Source organism: Trichechus manatus, unplaced genomic scaffold, assembly GCF_000243295.1.
Source record: "Trichechus manatus latirostris isolate Lorelei unplaced genomic scaffold, TriManLat1.0 scaffold00050, whole genome shotgun sequence".
Classification (NCBI taxonomy): domain Eukaryota; kingdom Metazoa; phylum Chordata; class Mammalia; order Sirenia; family Trichechidae; genus Trichechus; species Trichechus manatus.
The window spans coordinates 15,821,993-15,839,401 of NW_004443986.1; positions in this window are offsets into that span (position 1 = coordinate 15,821,993).

A 17,409-nucleotide genomic window follows, 5' to 3' on the forward strand; every position below is an offset into this window, starting at 1 on the left:
GTGGTTAGAACCCACCCCGTGGTTCCACCAGTAAAAGACCTGATGATCTGCTTCCATAAAGATCATAGCCAAGAAAACCCTATGGAGCATTTCTATTCTGTAACACATGGGGTCACCATGAGTCAGAATCTATTTGTGGCAACAGGTTTATTCTGTATAACAGTGTGGACAATTAAAGGAACAAGACATCTCACCTCAAGAAGCTTGTCTATCGGGAAGGGCAAGGCATTGAAAGTTTAGGTAATATGAGGCAGTGGTGTGAGAAAGATGTAAAGGTGGTATATGAACTTTGGTAATTCCAGGGTTTGATAGTGACTAATTGCCTCATTTAGCAGTTAATACAGGCAATGTCATTAATATCACACACAAGTAAAATTTTGCTGAAGATCATTCAAAAGTGGTCACAGCAGTACATCGACAGGAAACTGCTGGAAAGTCAAGCCAGATTCAGAAGACATGGAACAAGGGATAATGATTGCTGATGTCAGATGAACCTTGGCTGAAAGCAGAGAATACTAGAAAGATGTTTACCTGTGTTTTATTGATGATGCAAAGGTATTCGACTATGTGGATCATAATGAACTATGGATAACATTGCGAAGAATGGAAATTCTAGAACACTGAATTGTGCCCACAAGGAAACCGTACATAGATCAAGAGGCAGTCATTCGAACAGAACAAGGGAATACTGCATGATCTAAAATCAAGGAAAGGTGTTCATCAGGGTTATATCCTTTCACCATGTTTATTCAATCTGTATGCTGAGCAGATAAGCCGAGAAACTGGACTATATGAAGAAGAATGTGGCATCAGAATTGGAGGAAGACTCATTAACAGCCTGCGGTATGCATATGATGCCACCTTGCCTTGCTGAAAGTGAAGAGGACTTGAAGCACTTACTGATGAAGATGAAAGACCACAGCTTTCAGTATGGATTATATCTCAGCATAAAGAAAACAAAAATCCTCACAACTGGACTCGTAAGCAACATCATGATAAACGGAGAAAATATTGAAGTTGTCTACGATTTGACTTTACTTGGGTTCACAATCAACGCCCATGGAAGCAGCAGTCAAGAAATCAAACGGCGTATTGCACTGGGCAAATCTGCTGCAAAAAAACCTCTTTAAAATGTTAAAAAACAAAGATGTCACTTTGAGGACTAAAGTGTCCCTGACCCAAGCCGTAGTGTTTTCAGTCACCTCATATACATGTGAAAGCTAGGCAGTGAATAAGGAAGACGGAAGAATTGATGCCTTTGAGTATGGTGTTGGCAAAGAATGTTGAATATACCGTGGACTGCCAGAAGAATGAACAAATCTGTCTTGGAAGAAGTACAGCCAGAATGCTCCTTAGAAATGAGGATGGCAAGACTTTGTCTCACGTACTTTGGACATGTTATCAGGAAGAACCGGTCCCTGGAGAAGGACATCATGCTTGGTATGATGGAGGGTCAGTGAAAAAGAGGAATACCCTCAGTGAGATGGATTGACACAGTGGCTGCAACAGTGGCCTCAAACATAGCAAAGAGGACGGCGCAGGACCGGGCAGTGTTTCGTTCTCTTGTATGTGGGGTTGCTGTGAGTCAGAAATGACTGGATGGCACGTAACAACAACAAAGAACGTAGGTGAGTGATAGAGACACGTTCTGAATGTAGAGAAAGATGAGGTCACTGGCAGATGTGGTCGGTGAGGACTTCATGGGTGAGGAGGGACCTCAGCTCCGCTGGAAGATGGGTGTTGAAGAACAAAAGATAGATAGGTAGCGAATGTCCACTCAGGGCACAGTGAGGCGATCAGGTTTGCTTGTGATTTGCCTTGAGTTTTCACATAAAAGGTGAATTTGGGCAACCAACTGTCTGTCTTAACAAGATGAAATATGAAGTTATCCAGGTAGTTTGGTAGTTTGTTTTTTAATTCTCATTGTGAGAAACTTCCAGAACTCCCTATATGAGGGCCTGGTTGCCTTGTGGGTGTAACACGAGCTTGCACAGTGACGCCTAAGCTCCCAGCTTCCCTGATCTGGGGCAGTAAAGCTGTTACGAGGACAGTCAGCCCTTGCTGACAGCACTGTCATGCCACAGGGTTATTCTGATTTTTCAGGGGAAATAAATCAGACTTTCAGACTGAACCACTGACCAGTGTGCCTGGGATGGAGCTGCAGCATCTGCTTTGAGCCCATAGGAGAAGCTGCCTCCTTCAGCCTCCAGACAGAGACAGCCTTCTGAGTGGAGCAGAGGTTAGCTGCTGAGCTGGGTGTGGTGTAGAAGAGGGAAAAGCAGAAGTCACATCTACCCCTTTGAATAAGCCTCTCTCTCCTCCTGACTCTTTGCAGAAGACTTGCAGAATAAGCAAGGGCCACTTCTAGTTGGGACCAATCACGCATTCCACTAGGTGTCTTTCCTTATAATGGCTCCTCTGGTGGCGCAGTGGTTAAGAGCTATGGCTGCTAACCAAAAGGTCGACAGTTTGAATCCTCCAGGCGCTCCTTGGAAACCGTATGGGGCAGTTCTCCTCTGTCCTATAGGGTCGGTATGAGTCAATTGACTTGATGGCAGTGGTTTTTTTTGGCTCCTCTGTATACATACCCTGTCTATGTAAGATCTGCAGAGTTACCAGATCACTGTAGATGTTCAATATTTTTTAACATTGTGTCTGTCTTTGATATTATTGCCCAATGTTTAATATTTCCACCAGTAGTCCTGGATTGACAGGAGAAATAACATCATATATGATTTTGTGTCAAAAGACAATCCTTTACCATTTTCCTGAAGTCATCCATCTGCGACATGCAGTAACTTTGTTTAAAATGGGTATAGTGTGTCATATTTCAAATAAGTATAAACAGTTTCTGATACGATGATTTGCTTCTGGTTAGAAAAAAGGTGTCACCACCACCTTCAATCCAGTTTCTGTAAAAAGATTTTGAGGCCTAGAGAGAAAGTTATAACGCACACAAGTATATGTGTGCATGTAAATTCTTTCTGAAAAGTGTGACTCCCATATTTTTAACATATGCTCCCCTTTTTAAAAGCATGTATTCTGTAAAGTTTGACCTTACAAATGAGTGACATTTGAATATTTTAGAGTAAATTATCTAATCTTTGCACATGCACTCAGTGACCTCTATTTCTGTAATGCCACATGGTTGGGCATTTATTGTCAGACCATCTCTCTCGTTTAGGAATTAAAATGGTATTTTGTGTGAATTCAGTAATACTTGAAGCCTCTGGTAGTAAAGAGCTACAAAAGCAACTCTAAAACTGTATTTGCTTTGAATCCTTGTTTCTGCTGGTCTTCAGGTGTGATGGTTGATTTTATGTGTCAACCTGGCTAGCTACGGTGGCCAGTTGTTTGGTCAAAAACTAGTGTAGATGTATGAAGTGTTTACGTGCACTTAACATTTAAATTAGTTGACCTTAAGTAAAGCAGATTACCCTCCACAATGTGCGTAGGCCTCATGCAATCAGTAGAAGGCCTTCTGAGCAAAAAACCAAGATTTCCTAAGAGAGAAGGATTCTCCCTCAAGACTAAATAGACATCCCTGCCAGAATGTCCAGCCCGCCGCCTGGCCTCCACAATCTCCTGAGCCAATGCCTTAAAGCAAATCAATCCCAATCTCTTTCTCCCTCTTTGCCCTGGTGGTGCAGTGGTTAAGCGCTTGGCTGTTAACTGAAAGGTCAGTGGTTGGAACTCACCAGCTGCTCTGCGGGAGAAAGATGTGGCTGTCGGCTTCTTTAAAGATGACAGCCTTGGAAACTCTGTGGGGAAGTTCTACTCTGTCCTAAAGGGTCGCTATGAGTCGTGATCCACTCGATGGCAACAGGTTTGGTTTTGGTTTTCATTGGTTCTTTTTCTGTGGAGAACCCTGACTAATATATCAGGCAAGAGCATTTAGTGAGCATTTACTATGTGCCAAATCCCAGGATGAGTGCTGGGAATGCAGTGGTTGATAAGGTACAGTGCCAGACCCCAGGGTGGCAACAGCTGATGGTAACCATGAAGTTACAGTGCCAGGTGACAACAACTGCAGATGGAGCCGTGGGAGCCCCAAAGAGAGACACCTGGACTTAGAGCTTGAGGAAAGCTTCCAGAGGAGGGGATGCCTGAGCTGAGCTTTAAAAATGAGTGGTGTTACTTGGTCAGAAGTGAACAGGGCAATCCGAGAGGCAGAGGGCAAGCTGAGGGGGAGCCTGGAGGTGCACACAGGAGAGTTGTTGTTGTTTTGTTGTTGTTGGCTGCTGTCGAGTCGGTCCCTGACTCATGGAAATCTCATGCACAGCAGAACAAAATGCTGCCGGTTCTGTGCCATCTCCATGATAGGTTACAGATTGGGCTTTTGTGATCCATAGGGTTTTCATTGGCTGATTTTTCAGAAATAGATAGCCAGGCCTTTCGTCCTAATCTGTCTTAGTCTGGAAGCTCCACTGAAACCTGTTCACCGTGGGTGACCCTGCTGGTATTTGAAATAATGGTAGTGTAGTTTCCAGCATCACAGCAACATGCGAGCCACCACAGTATGACAAACTGACAGACAGATGGTGGAACATATACGTAGGTGCTATACATACTGCATCACCCTTGGACTCAGGATGTGGGCCCCTACCCTGGACTCTCTTCTTTGGAGGGCTCTGCTCTGGCCCCCCTCAGGCTGTGCCCTACTCATAGAGGCAGAATTTCAGGAATCCAAGGGGATGTGCCCACCCATAGCCCACACCCTCACTCCTGCCCAGGGTTCCTGGGACCCTGAAATTCCATGCCTAACTGCCTAAGCCTGTGTGAGCCTTTCCCCCATCTGTCTTCCTGGGAGCCAGTCATGCTGCAGTGCATCTACCCCTAGGTCTGAGGGAAGATCAAGGGGCTGTGGCTGTGTATAAAGAGCTTGGAGGTGTGGGCTGGGGTTTCCGTTGGTACACCTGGGATTCCCCCCACCCCGGACTCCTGGTAATGCAGGAGCCAGAGCGGGGAAGGGGAGCAGATTGTCGGGGACCTCCATTCAGACACTAACCCCAGGCTGCTCAAATATTGCAAACAGTCCTGTCCATATGTAGCATTTTACAGGGAGAAAGTATGTTCCCTTGGATTTAGGGGGGAAAAAAACACGGAGAAAAATTACAGGAATTTGAATGAAAGCAGTTTTTTTTTTTTAACGTACTGTACATTCGACTTTATTATAGCACAGATGATGCCTAATTTTCTATAAAAAGCAGTGTCTGTTTTTAGAGTTTTTCAGTAAAAGCAAGCACATAGTTGTCTATGTTTAAATGCCTATGTCTTAACTATGTAATGTCTTTGTTTGTGGATGGACCAAGGCTTGATCAGGTTCCAGGAGATTCAAGTATTGATTATGCTTCAATGTATAATTAGCGTAATCGCAAGAGGAAACCCAGGAAGGCATTCTGTTCATGAGAGAAATAAGACCTTTGTCATTTCACTCTTGGGAAACTCTCCCTTTAAATCTCTGTGGCACAAGGGGGTAGTTTCAGAGGTCAGAAGTACAAACGAGTTTGGGCTGGTTACGTGACACACGTGTGGTGTAAGGGTTCTCGGTGTTCTTGCCCAAGCATGGGAATTCTCTTGGGCTTGCCAGAGACTTATACCCATATTTTCTGAAGCATTTTGTGGTCCGCCTTGAACTTCAGCTGTGGAGGTATGGAGGATTCCAGTCCGTGTCTTCGACAGCCCCTGGAGCTTGCAAGAGTTGGCCCAGGCGCTGCCCTGGTGCAGGATGGGTTGGGGGAGGAAAAGCTCCCAGCTGACCAGGCTCGCCCCTGCAGGAGGGAACAGCAGCCAGAATTTTCTCAGGCAGCAGGCAGAGATGGCAGCTGTTTCCTCACTCAGCATGAGCCACCCTGACCAGCAGTGTGGCCCTGACACAGATGAATCAGGAAATCAGAGTCCCCAGTGACCCCTTGGTGTGTTATCCAATGGCACCCAGAAACTGTCTCCAACTAAATGAGCCTCATCTTAGCCCCAGTCTGAGAAGCAAGTTCCTTTGTCCGAGGAGCAAGGATGTGAATGAGATAGCCACTGGTTTACAGCATATGGACCCATTGAGAGCTCGGCTGCTAACCAAAAGGTCGGCAGTTTGAATCCACCAGCTGCTCTTTGGAAACCCTATGGGGCAGTTTTACTCTGTCCTATAGGGTCACTATGACTTGGAATCAACTCGACAGCAATGGGTTTTTGGGGCCCTGGTGGTGCAGTGGTTATGCGTTTGGCTGCTGACCAAGGGGTTGACAGTTGGAATCCACCAGCTGCTCCTTGGAAAGCCTATGGGCAGTTCTGCATTGTCCTATAGGGTCACTATGAGTAAGAATCGACTTGACAGCAACAGGTTTTTAAGGAGAGACAGGCTGTCTCAGAAGTCTTAGTAGAGTTTTAATAACTACAGAAGTATAATTGGTATACACCTATGAAAATCATTTGAAAGATTAGTTATTTCAATTTCTTTGATATCATTTAGCTTTGTGAATTCCGAATAATGAACTTGTTTTTTTGTTGTTGTTTCAGTCCCTCTGATTTAAAATGGCAAATGTTTGAAAGTTACTATTAAAATTGCATAAAACCCATGAGCTTCTGTATAATACGGTGGAGGGGGTGAGGACGCTGGGTATTGGAGTAATTCAGACTTGGGTTCCAATCACGGCTCCTTTGTTCTGATTGACTTATAAGAACAGGTAGTCCTACTTCTCCAAACCCTCATTGAGTCAGTAGTAAAATGGAAATACTACACTGACCTTCTGGGTTATTGGGAGGATTTAAGATAATTCATATTTAATACCTGACACCCAGTAAGGACTTGCTAAAAAGAGAGTTCATTTGTATTTATTCATTTTTCAGGGAGGAAAAAAAGAAAACACTACCACCAACAAATATTTTCATAGAAGCTGTGCGTATGGAAGTGAAACTGGTACATTGTCCCGTGTATCTTAAAGCGTGGCCCAAGGACCATCCACATCAGAATCATCTGGGGGGATTATAGAATGCAGACTCCCAAGTTCTGTACCAGTATTCTTAAATCAGAATTTCAGGGGGGAGGGAGCCCAGACACCTGCATCTGTAAGCTCACCGGATGATTTTTATGCACAATCAAGTTTGAAAAGCACTGTAATAGACAATGCTTCTTAAACTCCTGTTCATGACAACCTAATTATATTACTAACCCCAGTAGCATTACCTGGCACTTACGTAGTGCTTATTGAGTGCCAGGTAGTATTCTAAGCACCCTGCCTGAATTAACTCATTTATTTCCTCAACAATCTAGTGAGTCAGGAATTATTATTATCTCCATTTTACAGATGAGGAGACTGAGGAACTTGTTAAAAAATACAGGATCCTAGACCCACCCCCAGAGATTCTGATACAGGATCTCCAGGATAGGGCCTAGGGATTTTATTTAGCATGTTCCCCAGGTATTGTCTGATGAGGACCCCAGCTTAGGAACCACTGAACTAACTCTCAAGGGCTTATTCAAACATTTCAGAGTTTAATTTCTAGGAGCTTGGGGATAGAAAGAGGTGTGAGACAGGGCCAGTGCGACAGAAAGGTCAGGATGACTGGGAAGATAAATGTATATAAGACGATAATCAAAAGGATTGTGCCATCATACAGGTAAGTAAATATAACAAGCATTATATTCTGCATGGCACGTATTTTTCGAGAAGAAAATAACACACAACTAAATCCTTTGTAAAAAGCATCAGCCCACGTAACACTGTACGTGTTTGAAGCCATTTACAAGGTGAATGCTTGACCCACTGGACTTTATGTCCAGGGAAAATCCTTATCCATCAGTTCAGAGATGCCTGATTATTTGAAACTGACATGTATAAATGGGTTGTGTATCTACGAGAACTAAAGTTAAGTGTAGGCATTTCTGGTAAGCCAGAAAGGACAGGCATTATACTCAGGCAAATAAGGAAATAAGGCAAATCCACATGCTGTTTATGGTTAGAATACAGAGTTTGTTTATATGTAACTGAAATTTTATAGCAATAATAAAATGTTGTCTTCCCCTAGAATGGAACTGAGTCAGTAGTCAAAGGAAATGTTCTAGATATAAAAGTATTTCTTCCTCTTAAATATGAAAATGTTTGTCATTTCTAGGAACCAGATCTCTAATTGTATTTTATGGTACAGCTTTCCACTCTCCTTTTATTTGGATTTCTTCATACTACAGTAATAATATTTATTTAGTCATTTATATCTATACCAAACTAGACGGGCAACAGCCTTGTTTTATTTCATGTTTGTGGCAGTCAGCAACCATTGTTGAATTGTCAAAGGGCTTTCATAAAAAAACCAGAAGAAAATAAAGAAAAATGCTAACAGTCGTTCTTTAGGTGGTGAGAAAATAATTGTTTTTGCTCTACTTTTCAGCATTTTATAAATGATGTGCAATTATAATGTATTTCTTTGAGAATAATAAAAGAATAAGTAAACACAAACGTTTTCATGTTTTGTACCTGATTTTAACCTCAACGCAAGTCCCGTGAGGGTATCAGGTGAGGATTACTCATATCCCCAGTTTGGAGGAGAGGATGCTAAGAAGCAGAGAAGTTAGCTAACTTCTGGAATGATCCACTGCTGTCATGGTAAGAGTGCAGACCACAATCTAAACTTGTGGCTTTAGAGTCCAGGTTTTTACAGTTGGACCTTGCTAGTTTCTTTGTTGATACATGACTATATACACAACTAATGAGGCCAGTTTGGGGGTGATTTTCAAAATATTTATCACTGGTACAGTAAAGGGACCAGCTAATCAGGCTGGGCATGGATCAGTCAGGAGGGTTGACAGAAGTTAACAGCAAACGCAGCTGTGCTAGTTACCTGCCAGCTGCCCAACTGTACCAGTGCCCAGCTCGGCCAGTGCCCACCAGCTGAAAGTAGACGTGCCTGTACTTGATTAAACTTATTTGAATAGAGCTTTAGCCGTCTCTGTTTTTTAATTTTTCATGATAACCACTTTATTAAAAACAATTTGCTTAAGGCTTGGACACAATGATCTACCGTGAGAAGCAACGTATGGAGCCTTTCTGCTTCTAAGTCCAAATTGCAGCCTTGCTTGGGGACTGTTGCTCCAGGCCCAAGTTCATCACAGTCCTTCAAACTTAACAACAGAATATTGGTGAGAGAATAGAGATGATCAACTTCGGCAAAATAGAAGTTTTGTTTTCAATTTATAAATCGGAAATGATTTGTCTCCCACTCTCTTCAGTGGGCTGATAAATATCTTTGAATGGAATTTAATTCTTAAAAAATTACTGTTTTTCTCACAACTTGATCTTCTGAATTGTTACAATTAATGACTTAAAATTATTTTCTGGGACCACTTCTTTTCAAGAGTAGCAACCTAAAGGATTAGCAATTCATCCTATAAATTTTTCGTGATTTATTATCAAAGCCTGGAGATAAATGTGTCAAAAACAGTCCCCTCACTACTTTTTTCCCTGAACTGCAGATGTCCCTTTATCTAATGGCCCCATCTAAGCAAAAATAAGGGCAGTGATTTCATCCCCGTGCCACTGAAAACTGTGGCTCTATCTTGACAAGAAATAATCTGTCTCAGTAACCAGGAACAAGCTTGGACAGTCAAATAATTGACTATCTACAGTGTAAACACCCTAAAAGTGTTTGCAGATTTCATCAAAAGGCCAAACTTTTTTTTTTACTTAAAACCAAGAACATGGCAGGAAAGGAAATTAGAGGAAGGATCCATCCCCTTTTCAGAGTCTCTGTAATTTTCTATAAAGATTTGCACTTTGATTATGCTTAGTAACACCATATGGTGGTGTGGGATGCAAGATCAAAAGTTCCAGCCACATGGAGGGCTCTGGGGACCATGGTCTCGGGGAACATCTAGCTCAATTGGCATGACACAGCTTATGAAGCCAATTCTCTACATTCTACCTTGGTGAGTAGTGTCTGGGGTCTTAAAAGCCTGTGAGCGACCATCTAAGATACTCCACTGGTCTCATCCCTTCGGGAGCAAGGGAGAATGAAGAGAACAAGATACAAGGAAAAGATTAGTCCGAAGGACTAATTGTCCACAGCTACCAAGGCCTCCACCGGACTGAGTCCAGTACAGCTAGATGGTGCCCGGCTACCACCACTGACTGCTCTGACCAGGATCACAACAGAGGGTTCTGGACAGAGCTGGAGAAGGATGTAGAGCAGAATTCTAACTCACAAAAAAAAAAGACCATATTTACTGGCCTAAAGGAAACTGGAGAAACCCCGAGAGTATGGCCCCCAGACACCCTTTTAGCTCAGTGGTGAAGTTACCTCCGAGGTTCACAGTTCAGCCTGGGAGTGGACAGCCCCGTAAAACCAAATGAGACTAACGAGGTACAGGAGTCCAGTGACAAGGGCCAGAAAGCAGAAGGGGACGAGGAAGCTGGTGATAGGGAACCCAGGGTTCAGTAAGGATATTGTTGATGTGTTGTGAGATTGTTAACCATTGTCATAGGGCAACATTTGTAGTAACTGTTAAATGAGAAACTATTTTGTTCTGTAAGCCTTCATCGTAAGTGAGAATAACAGCACAATTGGAAGAGCGTAGTCAATGTCACTGAACTGTGCATGTAGAAGTTTTTGAAATGGTGTATCTATGGGTATGTGTATTTTCACAAAAAAAAAAAAAAGAGGTTGAGAAGTTAGAGGGTTGATACGTTATGGGCTTGTTAACCAATGTTATAAAACAACATGTGTACTTCGGTTTCATGAGAAACTATTTGTTCTGTAAGCCTTCACCTGAAGTACAGTAAAAAAAAAAAGTTCCAGCCACAGCATTGGAGCCCTTGTTGTAGGCAGAGCAAATTATTTCTGTTGGTATAATGCTAATAGATTAACAGATTCATAAGGACACTTACTACGCCCCCCCGCATTTATCCCTACTTAATTTCTCAAATAGAATTGGAAAACCTGAAACATGTATGCTATTAGCATCTTATTGTCTGCTATAATGCTTTGCAGATTATAAAAACAAAACAAACTATCCTTACCATTTAGAGTTTTAGAACTGAAGAATTTTCAGGGTGTAATGTACATTGTCAAGTTTTATAGCATGTATAGTCACAGGTAAAATTTTGCTGAAGATCATTCAAAAGTGATGGCTGCTGTACGTTGACAGGGAACTGCCAGAAATTCAAGATGGATTCAGAAGAAGCATGGAACAGGGGATATCATTGCTGATGTCAGAAGGATCATGGCTAAAAGCAGAGAATACCAGAAAGATGTTTATCTGTGTTTTATTGACTATACAAAGGCATTCCACTGTGTGGATCATAACAAATTATGGATAACATTGCAAACAGTGGGAATTCCGGAACACTTAATTGTGCTCATAAGGAACCTGTACATAGACCAAGAGGCAGTCAGACAGAACAAGGGGATACTACGTGTTTAAAAGTCTAGAAAGGTGTTGTCAGGGTTGTATCCTTTCACCATACTTACTCAATCTGTATGCTGAGCAAATCTGAGAAACTGGCTATAAGAAGAAGAACGTGCCATCAGGATTGGAGGAAGACTCATTAACAGCCTTTGATATGCAGATGACACCACCTTGCCTTGCTGAAAGTGAAGAGGAAGCACTTACTGATGAAATTCAAGGACTACAGCCTTCAGTATGGATTATACCTCAACATAAAGGAAACAAAAATCCTCACAACTGGACCAGTAAGCAACATCATGATAAATGGAGAAAAAATTAAAGTTGTCAAGGATTTAATTTTACTTGGGTTCACAGTCAGTGCCCATGGAAGCAGCAGTCAAGAAATCAAACACATTGCATTAGGCAAATCTTCTGCAAAAGACCTCTTTAAAGTGTTAAAAAAGCATAGATGCTACTTTAAGGATTAAGGTGCATCTGACTCAAGCCATGGTGTTTTCAGTCACCTCATATGCATGTGAAAGCGGGACAATAAATAAGGAAGACCAAAGAAGAATTGATGCCTTTGAGTATGGTGCTGGCAAAGAATGTTGAATATACCCTGGACTGCCAGAAGAACGAACATACCTGTCTTGGAAGAAGTATAGCCATAATGCTCATTAGAAGCAAGGATGTTGAGACTTTGTCTCACATACTTTGGACATATTATCAGGAGGGACCAGTCCCTGGAGAAGGACATCATTCTTGGTAGAGTAGAGGGTCAGTGAAAAAGAGGAAGACCCTCAGGGAGATGGATTGACACAGTGGCTGCAACAATGGGCTCAAGTGTAGCAGTGATTCTGAGGATGGAGCAGGACCGGGCAGTGTTTCATTCTGTTGTACATGGGGTCACAATGAGTCGGAACTGACTCGATGACACCTAACAACAACAACATAGCCGTAAAAATTTGGGAAATGAAGTGTTGCTGAGTGTTGCTTTTCTTTGGTTGGTGGGAGTGCCGGTATGTTTTGTTCTACTTTTCTCTACAATCATATTTTTCTAAAGTGAACATTTCTTTTAACTTAATAGACTTTATATTTTAGAGCAGTTTTAGGCTTAGAGAAAAAATAAGCAGAAAGCAGAGACTTCCTGTATACCCCTCTCACTCTGAACAGTTTCCCCTATTATAATGTCTTATATTAATGTGGTACATTTGTTATAGTTGATGAACCAATATTGATACATTATTTACTGAAGTCCATAGTTTACATTAGGGTTTATCCTTTGTGTTGTGCAGTTTTGACAAATGCATAATGTCATGTATCCATCAGTACAGTATCATGCAGAATACTGAAGATGCTCTGTGCTCCACTTACTCATCCCTCCCTTCCTCCCCTTGAATCCCTGGCAACCACTGATCTTTTTTTGCTATCTCACTGGTTTTGCCTTTTCCAGAATGTCATAGAATTGGAGTCATACAATATGTAGCCTTCTCAGACTGGCGTCTTTTACTTAGCAATATGCGCTTAAGGTTACTCTGTGTCTCTTCATGCTTGGTAGCTCATTTATTTTTATTTCTGAATAATAATCCACCCTATGGATGTACCATAATTTGTTTATCCATTCACCTATTGAAGGACATCTTGGTTGCTTCCAAGTTTGGCAGTTAATGAATAAAGCTGCTATAGACATCTGTGTGGAGGTTTTTGTGTGGACATAAGTTTCCAACTCATTTGTGTAAGTACCAAGGAGTATGATTGCTGGATCCTGTGGTAAGACTATGTTTAGCTTTGTAAGAAATTGCCAGACTATCTTCCACAGTGGCTGTACTCTTTTCCATTCTCAACAGCAATGAATGAAAGTTCCTGTTGATAATAGGTGTTTAGTGTTACCTCATTGTTTTAATTTGCAGTTCATTAATGACATAAGATGTTAAGATCTTTTCATATGCTTGCTTGCCCTCTTGTGGTGAAATGAGTTTCTTTATGTGACCTTTTGCCTTGGTTCTTTAGAAAAACAGCTTAAACCCTGAGGAATTACCTTTGCCCTAGTTTTCTACCCCAGAGGGTTTGTTACTTTTTTCCAGGTTGATCTACACTTCCTGGGTAAGCTGTAAGTGACCTGTGGTTTGACACTTTTTGTGTGTCCCTGGGCTGCCCTGTAGTTTGTCTGTTTTACACACCTTGTAGGGATTGGTCAATATACTGATGCAGATGAAGTGACTGTAGCCTACTATGCAAATGAAGTGACTGTGGCCTACTGAGAGGGGATTGGTCAGTTCCTGACTCTCATGAGAGGGCCATGTCTTGAAAGTGACAAGGAGTTTGTTTATCTATGCAGCCAAACCCATGGAGGTTTCAGACAGAAGGAAGAAGGACGCAGAAAGGAGAAAAGGCAAGAGAGGCAAGAAGAGAGAAGAGGCAGAGAGAGAGGAGGCAAGGAACCTCCTAAAAGAGCTGTAACGTGGGTCATGGGCTGTAACAGTGAAGACAGCGAGGGAGAGCGGAAGGGGCCCTGTGGCAGAGTCAATGGTGAGAACAGAAACCTGCTGCTAGGAATGCAGCTAAGGGAGCCGAACAAAACTGCTCCACTGGCTGCGAGCTGGGAGGGAGGCCAAAGTCAGAGAGGCCTGTCCTGAGGGCGCCAGGAGGAGGCCTGCATAGCTGAGAGGGGCATGCATGGCAGAGAGGGCGTGCTTGCTTACACGGCTGAGAGGAGCTGAGAGAGCTGTCCTACACTGAAGAAGAGAGGGATGTGCTCTCCACTTCAGGGAAGCCTTCCAAACTTGGTCTGTATGCATCCTGATCCTGAGCTGTAGGTTGTTGATCCACTTGTACAATTTGCGAGTTCTGAGAGACATTGCAGTGAATTGCCAAACCCCCATAGGGGAAGGAAGAGTGCTGAGGGGAGGGAAAGTGGCTGGTGTCAGAGATGGAGTGGCACAGCAGCTTGGAGAATGGAAATCGGGGATACATTTGACCTCTGCCTTGTAGGAATTTGCTTTGTGTTGATTCTTATATTTGAAGTTATTCGTATAGCTCTGTGTATTTTCTTTGGTAAGGTGCCTGTTAAGATCTTTTGCCCATTTTGTAATTTTGTAATTAGGTTGTTTGTTTGCTTACTGTTGAGTTTTAAGAGTTCTTTGCATATTCTGGATGAACACTTGTTTTTACAATTTAAAATCTTTATTAAAAATACGATGTCAGACTCAATCTTGCTTTCCCCATCTCCCTGCAGTGTTCTTGTTTTCTTGTTACAAATGGTTTTTTTTCTATAAACCTTCTTAAAAATCCAATCTCAGGATGGAAATAATCTTGTATAGTCAAATACTTTACTGCATGTAATGTAAACACCCCAGAAGTGTCTGCAGATGTCATCAAAATGTCAAACATTTGTCATAAACAACCCAAGTGATATGTATGCGGTAATGGAGTGGGACTAGAAGATGGGGTCCCTTTACTAAATCTCCCACCTTGAGCCACATCACAGTCTCTCTGATCAATGATTCATTTCCTCATCTATGAAAAGAGACAAATCAAACTTGTCCAACACAAGTGTATGAGAAAGTGCTTAGAAAACTACAAAGCACTGTGAAAGCAAGATCACTGCTGACAGTTTACCTTTATGTGTGTCTTCTGAATGAGAATCTGAAGCCCTCGAAGGCAGAACTGAGTCTTAGCCACAGCGTTTTGGTGTTCTCTATGACACCCACCAGCCCTGGTGGCACCAGTGGTGAAGCGTTCAGCTGCTAACCAAATCAACCAGCTGCTGCTTGGAAAGTCTATGGAGCAGTTATACTCTGTCCTGTAGGGTCACTATGACTTGAAATCAACTGTACGGCAATGGGTTTGGTTTTCGTTTATGACAGCCAATGTAAGGTCTTTTCTTAAGTCGTAGGTCTTTAATAAACGTTAAATGTGTTGCCGTCCAGTCAGTTCTGACTCATGGTGACCCCATCTGTGTCAGAGTAGAACTATGCTCCATAGTGTTTTCAATAGCTGATTTTTTGGAAGTAGATTTCCAGGCCTTTCTTCTGTGGTGCCTCTGGGTGGACTCAAACCACCAACATTGCAGTTCACAGCCTAGTGTGTTAACCATTTGCACCACCCAGGGACTCCTTAATAAATGTTAGACTGAGCAAACTGTAAGGTCTAGGAAGCCACATTCTTAGGTAACTGGTTTCTCCACCCTTCCTTGTACATTCTGCGTCCATCTGTTCATTGTCTCATTGCTCTCCTCCATGCTGCGTTGGCCCAGAGCACACAGGCTTCAGCTTGTAGTTATTTCTGTGATCATTTAGTTCACATGGTGAATCGTTTGACCACTCTGGACATCAGTTTGTTGCTCTATGAAGTGATGTGGTTATAATACATTAGTGTTTGCCCAGAGGGTCATCATTGGTAGTGACTCTAATGATGTTAAAAGATTATGAGGAAAAAAAGGAGGAGTTTCTGTGGTCAGGATGGACCACATACCATGTCTCAGTCTTGGAGAATCATAGCTCACAATAGCACATTCAGGGCTTGGAAAAATCCTGCAGAAAGCAAAGAGTGAAGTGGGGGTGGGGTGGGGAATGAGAACCAAAAACAGATGTTCAAACAAAAACTTGTACACAAATGTTCATAGCAGCATTATTAATAATAGTCAAAAAGTGGAAACAGCCCGTATATTCATCAGTTAATGAATGGATAAACAATATGTGGTGTATTCACATAATGGAATATTATTCAGCCATAAAAAGAAATAAAATACTGATACGTACTATAACATGGATGAACCTTGAAAACAGTATGCGAAGTGGAAGAAGCCACACATAAAAAGCCACATATTGTATGATTCCATTTGTATGAAATGTCCAGAACAGGCAAACAAATCCATAGACACAAAGTAGATTAGTGCTTGCCAGGTGCTAGAGGGAGGGAAAATAGGAAATAGGGGGGAATAGGGAATGATTGCTTAAGGGGTATGGGGTTTCATTTTGGAGTGATGAAAATGTTCTAGAATTTTTTTTTAACTTTTTTTGCACTTTAGATGAAGGTTTACAGAACAAACTAGCTTCTCATTAAACAATTAGTACACATATTGTTTTGTGACATTGGTTGCCAACCCCACGACATATCAACATTCTCCCATTCTCTACCTTGGATCCCCCATTAGTAGCTTTTCTGTCTCCTCCTGCCTTCTCGTCTTTCCCCCTGGGCTAGTGTGCCCATTTAGTTTCATTTTGTTTTATGGGCCTGTCTAATCTGTGGCTGAAGGGTGAACCTCAGGAGTAATTTCATTACTGGAACTAAAAGAGTGTCCGAGGGCCATCCTCTCAGGGTTTTTCTAGTCTCTGTCAGACCAGTAAGTCTGTTTTCTTTCTTTCTTTCTTTTCTTTTTTTTTTTGAGTTAGAATTTTGTTCTATATTTTTGTCCAGCTCTGTCCAGGACCCTCTGTTGTGATCCCTGTCAGAGCTGTCAGGGGTGGTAGCTGGGCACCATCTAGTTGTGCTGCACTCAGTCTGGTGGAGGCTGTAGTACTTGTGGTCCATTCGTCATGTGGACTAACCTTTCCCCTGTGTCTTTGATTTTTTTCATTCTCCCTTGCTCCAGATGGAGTGAGACCAGTGGAGTATCTTAGATGGCCGCTCACAAGTTTTTAAGGCCCCAAACGCTACTCTTGTTGTGTATGTTTTCACTACAATAAATTTAAAAGAGAGAAAAAAAAAAAAAAGGAATTGCCTGGGAAACATTAAAAGATTAGCAAAGCCTGAATCTCATCCCTAGAGATTCTGATTCAACTGATCTAAGATGGGATCTGGGCATCTGTATTTCTTTAAGTTCCCCTAGGTGATTCTACCATGCAGTCCGGGCTGAAGACTGCTGCTCTATAGATTGCTATTCAAGGTGAAGTCTGTGAATCAGCGATCAGTATCACCTGGGAGCTTGTTAGAAATGCAGAATCTCAGATCCCAACATTCAGTCCATAGAGACCCTATAGAACAGAGTAGAACTGTCTCATAGGGTTTCCAAGGCTGTAATATTTACAGAAGCA